Here is a 9,156-nt window from a genome sequence, read left to right as displayed (position 1 = left end):
CCTAGAATATGGAAATATAAAGTTTTTTTTGATTTTCAGTTTTTACAGGGATTTATCGAGTATCAAAATTTTGTGTACATTCAACTGTTTTTTGTTCACATTTTCAGTAATTTTTGATAAAATTTGGAAATTTTGGTAAAATAATTTAAAATAAGTTTAAATTTTTAATGGCAGAGTGTTATTGTTACCATTAGAGATAGAAGAGCGTTGCAGAATTGTTTTTATGAAGTTTTTTTGGCAAAAATTTTTTGATAAAATTTTAAAAATTCGAATTTTATTCATCAAAAATTGGCACAAAATATGCCAGACGTTTGCCAGACGTAGTGACCTAGAAACCTTAACATAGACTCCTTAACCTCCAAAAGAGCATTAGTTGAAACTAGGCGCCCTATGAAAGTCATCTGGAATTAGAATTTTGCTTATTGCATATTTAACTCGATAATTATACAAAATGCATCGTTGTTTTTTTTTTAATATTTGAAGAAATTGACTCAACAATTGGTCTAATTCGCAAACACTTAGAATACTTGGGCAGTTGATTGGGCGCGCGGTAAAATTGTGTATAGGTTCGATATTATCATGGATTCCTAGAATCAGAAACTTTCAATTTTTATTTTAAAGCTACCTTAAAATTTTGCTTTTGTTCTTTTAATGTTAATTATTGACAAAAATTTTTATTCACGGCTCCAATAATGACAGCTCCCACTTATGCAAACATGAAGTTGAATGTAGATAGAGTATGTTTTCAGAGAATCATAGGGTTTTTATGGCTTTGAGGAATGTAGTTGTTTTAAGGAAATTTCAGTGATTTTTTTGAATTCGTCAATTTCTTAGATTATTTTAGTCAATTTTTGTGTATTGTCAGTAAACACAGGTCAAACTTTCTGCCCTATAGAGTATCATTTAATTTTTTGGCGGGTTGTGTTAACGAAAGGTTTTCTTGCTTTTGTTACTACGAGTTTTCATACAAAAATTTATGATTTTTGTGCATAATTGCCCATTTTTGCTGTTGTTTTTGTTTCTTTGGTAAATTGTCACAATAGTTAACAGTCTAACTGAAAAAAAGCTTTACCAAAGTTGGAAATAATTTTTTTTTGTTTTCATTACATATGGTTTTAAGGGCTGCGACACCACTCTCTTGCAGAATTTGGTAGATTTTTTTTTATTTTTGGCCTCTGTTTGTTGTTAATTTTTGTTGTCGTATGCCAATAATTTGGTGATGAAAGGTCTCAGTGGCCAAATATAGATAACTCATTGAATTTTATGGTTGATATCTGTATACAGCTAGTGGTTTTCATAACTTTCAATTAAATTCCTAAAAAGAGAGTATTAGTAGTCTTCAACTTATCTCTTTTTGTTCAGATTTGGGTTTCTTTTCGTATTTTACAATATTGTATCATTTTCGTAACTTCACATTATTTAGAGCTATTTTAAATGTTTTGTTGAATGTAACAATAAATTCGCTGTTTTTTAAACGTTTTGACTGATCTCTTCAGGGCTTAGACCATTTGTTTCAGAAGAATTGTGTTAAATTTAGATTACTTTCATTTCTTATGGTTCTTTATGCGATAGTGATAGTCAATTTGTGATAGTCGTTTTACAAAAAGACTTTATGATGATCAAACGAGACGAAAATGAAGATTTTAGGTTCTACTGGATGTCTTTTTAAATAAATTTAATGGTTTCAACAAGGTGATTTCATAAAGTTGTGAAATTTTTTAGTTCAGCTTGTACTTAATGTTATTTTGTAGACCTATGATTTAGTCTCACTAATAACAAGCGCAATTAGTTTTCCAGTTAATTGCGAGACAAATTGTCTACTTTTTAAGTCGAAAGTTTTTGTTGTCAATGAATTTTGAAAATTTCTCTCTTTTAAAAAAAGACAACAGATTTTTGAGAAATGACAATCTTTTGTTAACTTTTTAAATTGTAGCTTAGCATCTCAAATGACAGGTCGCGTCATTTAGATATTGAAATACAATTTGTTCTTCAGAACCGTTTTATTTTCCTCAAATGGTCGGTTTTGCTTGGTAAAATCAGTTTTGAAAAAATATTCTCGATTTTTGCATATTCGCCCCTTTTTTGTAGGTTTCTCTTTTCTTTTCACCGTATTTTAATAATGGGCGTCATTTGATTCACATTTTTTTTCACTTTAATAAAATGCCATCGAAAATTTTTAATGTTTTTAATGAAGAAGTTAATGTTGATTGGCTGCGACATCGTTTTCGTACAAATTTTTTTGTGCAAATTTTTCCTTTTTCTGTACTCGTCGTTCTTTTTGCAGTATTATGACATACCCTGGATAATGAAAGCTATCAATCGCTCTCTTCGGAGGTGAGGTATAACAGAATCTCTCAATGATTTCATTTGATGCATAATGTTTCTAATCAGTTCGAAATTTATTCTTTTCAAAAAAGCAATGTTTTTTTTTTAAATTTTGCCCTTTTGCCCGTTTCTTGTCGAATTTTTACCAAGTTGCATTGAGGATAAGTTCATTGTTTTGCTATAATAAAGTAGAGGTTAACCTTCTTTTGTATAAGTTTTATCTGATGCCATCTTGATTTGATTATTAAGGATTTTCAAAAAATGGACAACGAGTTTTGGTCGTAATTAATATTTAAAATTATTTGGTTTTTATCGCCATCTTTTCTGGTAGTCATAATATGGTAGTCACAAGTCTCATAGGCCCTATAAGGTAGATTGTGTGATTCATTTTTTAGTTTGTTGAACGACATGTTGCCGTTTTAATTGTTTTATCTCCTCCTCATTTGATAGACAATTAAGTGAAAATGTAGATGAGCGGGGTCGGAACTTAATGTGCAAACGCACATTACCAAGCCTCCTTGTTATATTTTAGTTTTTTATGAGGAAACAAACAACGAGTGAAGTAATTCGTACATAAGCATTTTTTGCATCAGATTTTCATGTTACGGCTAAAGCACTCCCAGTTTGAGGTCCACAACGAAATCGTCTCCGATCAAAATGCCCCAGACAAATGAGACCTCTGATCAGACCGTCGCACGGATTTGACCTCTGATCAGATTAGTGTGCGCTTGATACTCATTAAGCCAGCGAAGTGCGCTCGAAGCCATCTCAGATCAGACAAATTGCAGACCGAAATGACCTCTGATTAAACAAGTATCATACCATTGTCCAGACGAGTTCCAGGCCATTATTCAGACTAAAGTGCGCTCGAAATGTTGTCCCAGACTATCATAAGAATGGATGATCTCTGATTAGATCATATTGCCAGCCTTGCAACAAATCAAATTTAGAACACCGTTCAGGTCAACGTTTGCTCAAATAAGCATGCAAACAATGTTCACGTTAATTTCGGAGCGTTGCAAATACCCAAAGTACTTAAGCTTTGTGTAGGATCAATTTTTTTTAAAAAAAGAATTCAGCCAGCTTATCAAATTAGCATCTCAAATTGAAAAAATAAAAATTGAAAAAAATATATCTGATGTTTTAAATCGGTTTAGCTTTTACCATTTCAAGCAACCAAAAAAACTCAAAAATTTCCTTCAAGATGGGAGATTTGTAACTTTTTACTAAGCGCTGACGTAGCCAAAATTCGACCGGGTGAGTGCTTGCGAGGCCCAAAAAAATTTAGACAAATTGATGTTTTTTGTTTATGTTTTATAAAGAAAAAATGAAGAAAACTTGATACGAATATTTTTATTGTTTACTTCACATTGCATATTTCTTCATGCATCTTACAATTTCAAATAAAAAACAAAAAAAATATCGTTTTAAAGAACTGTTCATTAATAACGAAATTCGTATCCAAAATTAACAGTAATGTGTAGCTTGTAAAGCAAAAAGTCCAACGTTCTTCCCCAACAATCCGAGAAGAAATGTACATATATCACTTGGATTTATCCCATTTTTCGCTGATTAGAGTTTGAAAAATGCAAAAATTTTGGAAATATTTATTGGGTCAAATAATTTTCGAATGCGATTCAAGTTTTTGAGCTTTATGTCGATCGAATACAATTTTTTGAACGAGTTAGCATTTCCGGAAACCAAAAAATCTCAGCAATTTTCTGATTTTTTTCAATATGCAAGATATGTATTTTTTGCCAAACGCTGAGTAAGCTTGAACCTGACCAGGTAAGTGCTTTCAATGTCAAAAAAATTTAGGCGAATTGATGTATTGTGTTATTGTTTTGGTAATGGAGAAAATAAGAAAACTTTTATTATATGAAGAAATTTTTTATTGTTTACTTCACATTACATATTCTTCATAGGTCTTACAATTTCAAAAATACAAACAATTTATCTAGCTAAAGAGTCGTTCGAAGTGAACGAGAGTAATATTCGAAATTACCAATAATGTGTAGCTTGTAAAGCAGAAAGAACGTTCTTAGACCAAAGTTCTTCCCTGACGTTCGGAGAAAAAATGTACATATCTCATTTGGATATACCCACGGTTTCGCTTATTGTAAATTTGCAGGAATTTTAGAAATATTAAAGTTTTGAAAATGTAGAAAGAGTAGAAGTATTGTCGGGTCAAAGATTTTTCCAATGCGAACCAAATCAATATCCCAAACTAAACTACCAGTACTTGTAAAACAAAAGCTACGGTCAGCTTCGCCTTCTTACAAAATATTAAAAATCTCATTTGGAAAAATCCACTTTTGTCGCTTAATAGAATTTCAAAAAAAACAAAAATTATATCGGGCCAAGGTTTTGTCTAGAGTGAACAATACTGATTTCCGAGACTAGCAGTACTACGTAGATAGTACAAAAAAATAGTGGTCGACCTATTGTTCTGAGAAAAAAAGAAGGTATTTCACAACGAACTATCCAGTTTTTCGCTAACTACAATGTCAAAAACTAATAAAATTTTATCGGGTCAAGGAGTGTTAAAAGTGGACAAAATTGATATCTCATATTACCCGTATCATTTAGACTGCAAAACAAACAGAATGGTCCGCCTAACTCTTCTAGAAAAATATTCATTTTCACTTGGAAATTTTTAATTTTTCGCTTTTTTTCCTTCTAAAAATAGAAGTTTTATCAGGTCATGAGTAAGTTGATATTCCATATTAACACTACTTTGTGAGGTTGTAAAACCAAAAAAAGTCCATCTAACGTACATATGTCAATGTCATCTGGAATTATCCACTTTTTCGATTATTAGAATTTCAAAGATAGAAAAATTTTATCTTGTCAAGGAGTTGTTTAATGTGGATCAAACTGGTATCTCAGACTATCAATAGTATGATGGTTGTAATAACTATAAAAAGTTAGGAACGTTGAATATTTTTTGAATGCTTTCTTTATAATAAAAAATGAACAGACTAAATAAGAAATTTCTAATTGTTTTTTTTTCACAAGACTTGCCTCCTCATACTAGTTCATACAAGTTCAAACTGAAGCAAAACATTGTTGCAGACTGAGACAAAGAAGGTACTAAAAGCTTGTAATTCACTTCAATTATTTTTCAGTACAATCATGGGTACTGAGTAATGAGTGATATATCTTTTTTGTAAGTCTGGTAAGTCTGGTTCGGGACTCCGATTGGTTAACAAATGAGAAAAGTAAAAAACACATTTTTAGAGGCTTCCACAATTAGCCAATTAGATACTACGCGCTACTGCTCAAATATAAGTGTTTGCAGTAAAAATGTAATGCGAATGTCGGTTTGATGTGACAAACAGAACAATTATTTCAACCCAGGCGTTTACTTCTATAAATGTAGACCAAATGTCAAAAGATGTATAGCGTTTAATTATAGTGGGCAAAAATAGATGCGTTTTCTTCGTAGACATGTAGTTTAAAAAACCAATAAGAAAAAGAGTACTTGATGATAGTAGAAAAAATGTTGTTTAACTAATTGTGTTGAGGTAAGCGGTAGTAATCCACTAAGCTTTTGCGAAAAGCTGCCTGCAAATAATCTTGAGTAAAGGTTTGCTGAAACGTTTGTTCAGGTCAATGCTTGCTCATATAAGCATGCAAACAACGTTCACGGGGCATTGCAAAAACTTAAAGTATTTAAGCTTTATGTGGACCGAATAAAATTTATGTGGACCGAGTTAGCATTTCCGGAAACCAAAAAACCTTAACATTTTTCTGATTTTTTTTCAAGTTGCAAGATATGTATTTTTACGAAACGCTGAGTAAGCTTGAACCTGCCCAGGTAAGTAATTTTAATGCCCAAAAAAATTGACGAAGTGATGTATTGTGTTATTGTTTTGGTAATGGAAAAATTAAGAAAACTTTTATTATATGAAGAAATTTTTTATTGTTTAGTTCACATTACATATTCTTCATAGGTCTTACAATTTCAAGGATATAAACAATTTATCGATTTAAAGAATCGCTTGAAGCGTTCGAAGTTAACGAAAGCAATATCCGAAACTACCAATAATGTGTAGCTTGTTAAGCAAAAAGAACGTTCTTAGACCAAAGTTCTTCCCTGACGTTCGGAGAAAAAATGTACATATCTCATTTGGACACGGTTTCGCTTATTGTAAAATTGCAGAAATTTTAGAAATAAAGTTTTAAAGTTTAAAGTGTTAAAGTTTCGAAAATGTAGAAAGAGTAGAAGTATTGTCGGGTCAAAGATTTTTCCAATGCGAACCAAATCAATATCCCAAACTAAACTACCAGTAGTTGTAAAACAAAAGGTACGGTCAGCTTCGCCTTCTTACAAAATAGTAAAAATCTCATTTGGAAAAATCCACTTTTGTCGCTTAATAGAATTTCAAAAAATACAAAAATTATATCGGGTCAAGGTTTTGTCTTGAGTGAACAATACTGATTTCCGAGACTAGCAGTGATTGTACATATTCTTCATAGGTCTTACAATTTCAAGGATATAAACAATTCATCGAGTTAAAGAATCGTTTGAAGCGTTCGAAGTTAACGAAAGCAATATCCGAAACTACCAATAATGTGTAGCTTGTTAAGGAAAAAGAACGTTCTTAGACCAAAGTTCTTCCCTGGCGTTCGAAGAAAAAAATGTATATATCTCAATTTTAGAAAAATTAAAGTTTTGAAAATGTAGAAAGAATAGAAATATTGTCGGATCAAAGAGTTTTCCAGTGCGAACCAAATCAATATCCCAAACTACAAGTAGTATCTAGGCTGTAAAACAAAAAAAAGGTCAGCCTCAATTTCTTAGAAAAAATCACGTATCAAAATTGGTAATATCCACTTTCTAGAATGTCTAACCTATCTAACATTCTAGGAACTATCCAATTTTTCGCATGTAAGAATTAGAAAAAATATATAACTTTTATCGGTTCAAGGAGTTTTTTATAAGGTGAACCTAAGTGATATCCTATTCTAGCAGTAGAAATTAGACTGCAAAACAATAAAAAATGCTCCGCCTAACTCTTCTAGAAAAAGTTCTTTTAATACTTGGAAATATTCACTTTTTCGTTTAATGTATTTTCGAAAAAAAGAATTTTTATCAGGTCATGAATAAATTGATATTACCGAATCTCATTTTTTGGAGACTGCAGAGCAAGAAAAGGTCCATCTAACGTATGTTTGTCATTTGAAATTATTCTCTTTTTCGCTGATTAGGATTTCAAGAACACAAAAAAATATTGTGTCAAGGATTTTCATCGTGTTCAAAATTTAAAAGTTTTTTTGAATGTTTTCCTGATAATAAAAAAAGAAAAAAACTCAATTAGAAATTTTTTATGGATTGCGTTCACACGAACTGCTCCTTCATCAAAGTTCAAACTGACAAAAAAACAGTGTTGCAGTCTGAGATCAGATTGTAGACCAAATGTCAAAAGGGATATAGCATTTAAATATAAATAGTAGAGTTCTATAGAATCGATGCTTTTGCTTCGTAGACTTGTAGTTTAAAAAACCCATAAGAAGACGAGTTCTTGATGAAAAAAGAAAAAAAGTTGTTGTAAGCTGTACTATATCCACAAATCTTTTGCGAAAAACTACCAGCAATTAACCTTGAGTGAACATGAAATATCCACAGTTGAAATCATCTCCAAATGAATCAGAAAATGACATTTTGAAACTAAATAATCTGTTCGCATGAAAACTGATTTCATTAACAAAAAATCTTCCAAACAATATTTAGGAAAGTTCCGCTTGTAATTAAAGCGTGATAAAATCGTGAAAAAAGCTATAGCTGGTTTCCAGACTAAAGTGCGCTCGAAATTTTGTCCCAGATCATCATAAGGATGGATAATCTCTGATTAGATTATAACGTGAAAACTGTTCAGGTCAACGTTTGCTCAAATAAGCATGCAAACGTCGTTCACAGTATTTTTGGAGTTTTGCGAAAACTTACAGTGATTAAACTTCGCGAGAATTGCAAGATTTTGTGAAAGAGTTTGCCAGTTTTTCAGATTAGCATGTTGAGGATTAAAAAATTGACAGAAAAATATCTGATATTTGAAATTGAGTTAGCCTTTTGCATTTCAGGAAACAAAGAAATCTCAAATATTTTTTTAAAATGAGAGATGTGTAATTTTTTCCTAAACTCTGACGTATCCTGAACCTGACCGGTAATGCCTGCAATGCCAAAAATATTTCAGGCAATTAGATTTTGTTCGCGTTTTGATAATGAAAAACTGAAGAATTCTTGATAAACATTTTTTTTTACTTCAAATTGCTTTTTTCATCATTGAACTTAGAATTTCAAAAATTACATTTAATATTAGATATCTGGCCAAATTACTGGCCAAACTAAATCTAATTCAAAAAACAAAATTGAATGAATGAGTCAAACGAACAGAAAAAATTGCAACTAAAATCAAAATAAGAGCAGCTTAATAAAAGTTACCGATGAACCATTAACAAAACACATGACTAATTACAACAAATCTCACCCAGCTCGAGATGTCACCACTAACAATCGCAAAAAGATGTAAGATTCGCGGTGAATTTGAGTAAAAGTGTAAGATTTGCGCTCAATGCGATGAATGCGGTGAAAAAAAACGTTTAAGCGTTGAAAATTTTTTTCACTGCTAAAGCGTGAAAGAAAATTTTTCACCGCTCCCATCAGAATGCGGTGAAAATAAATTTTCAGCGCTACCAGCAGAATGCCGTGAAAGAAAACTTTTCACCAATACCAGCAGAATGCATTCAACGCATTCAACGCTATAAAATGCGGGCGATTTGCGGTGAAAAAAATGTTTTATATCACCGCTATTCACCGTTAATCTGACA

Source organism: Convolutriloba macropyga, chromosome 2 (assembly GCF_964194025.1).
Source record: "Convolutriloba macropyga chromosome 2, txConMacr16.3, whole genome shotgun sequence".
Taxonomy (NCBI): domain Eukaryota; kingdom Metazoa; phylum Xenacoelomorpha; order Acoela; family Convolutidae; genus Convolutriloba; species Convolutriloba macropyga.
This window is presented reverse-complemented; position numbering follows the sequence as displayed.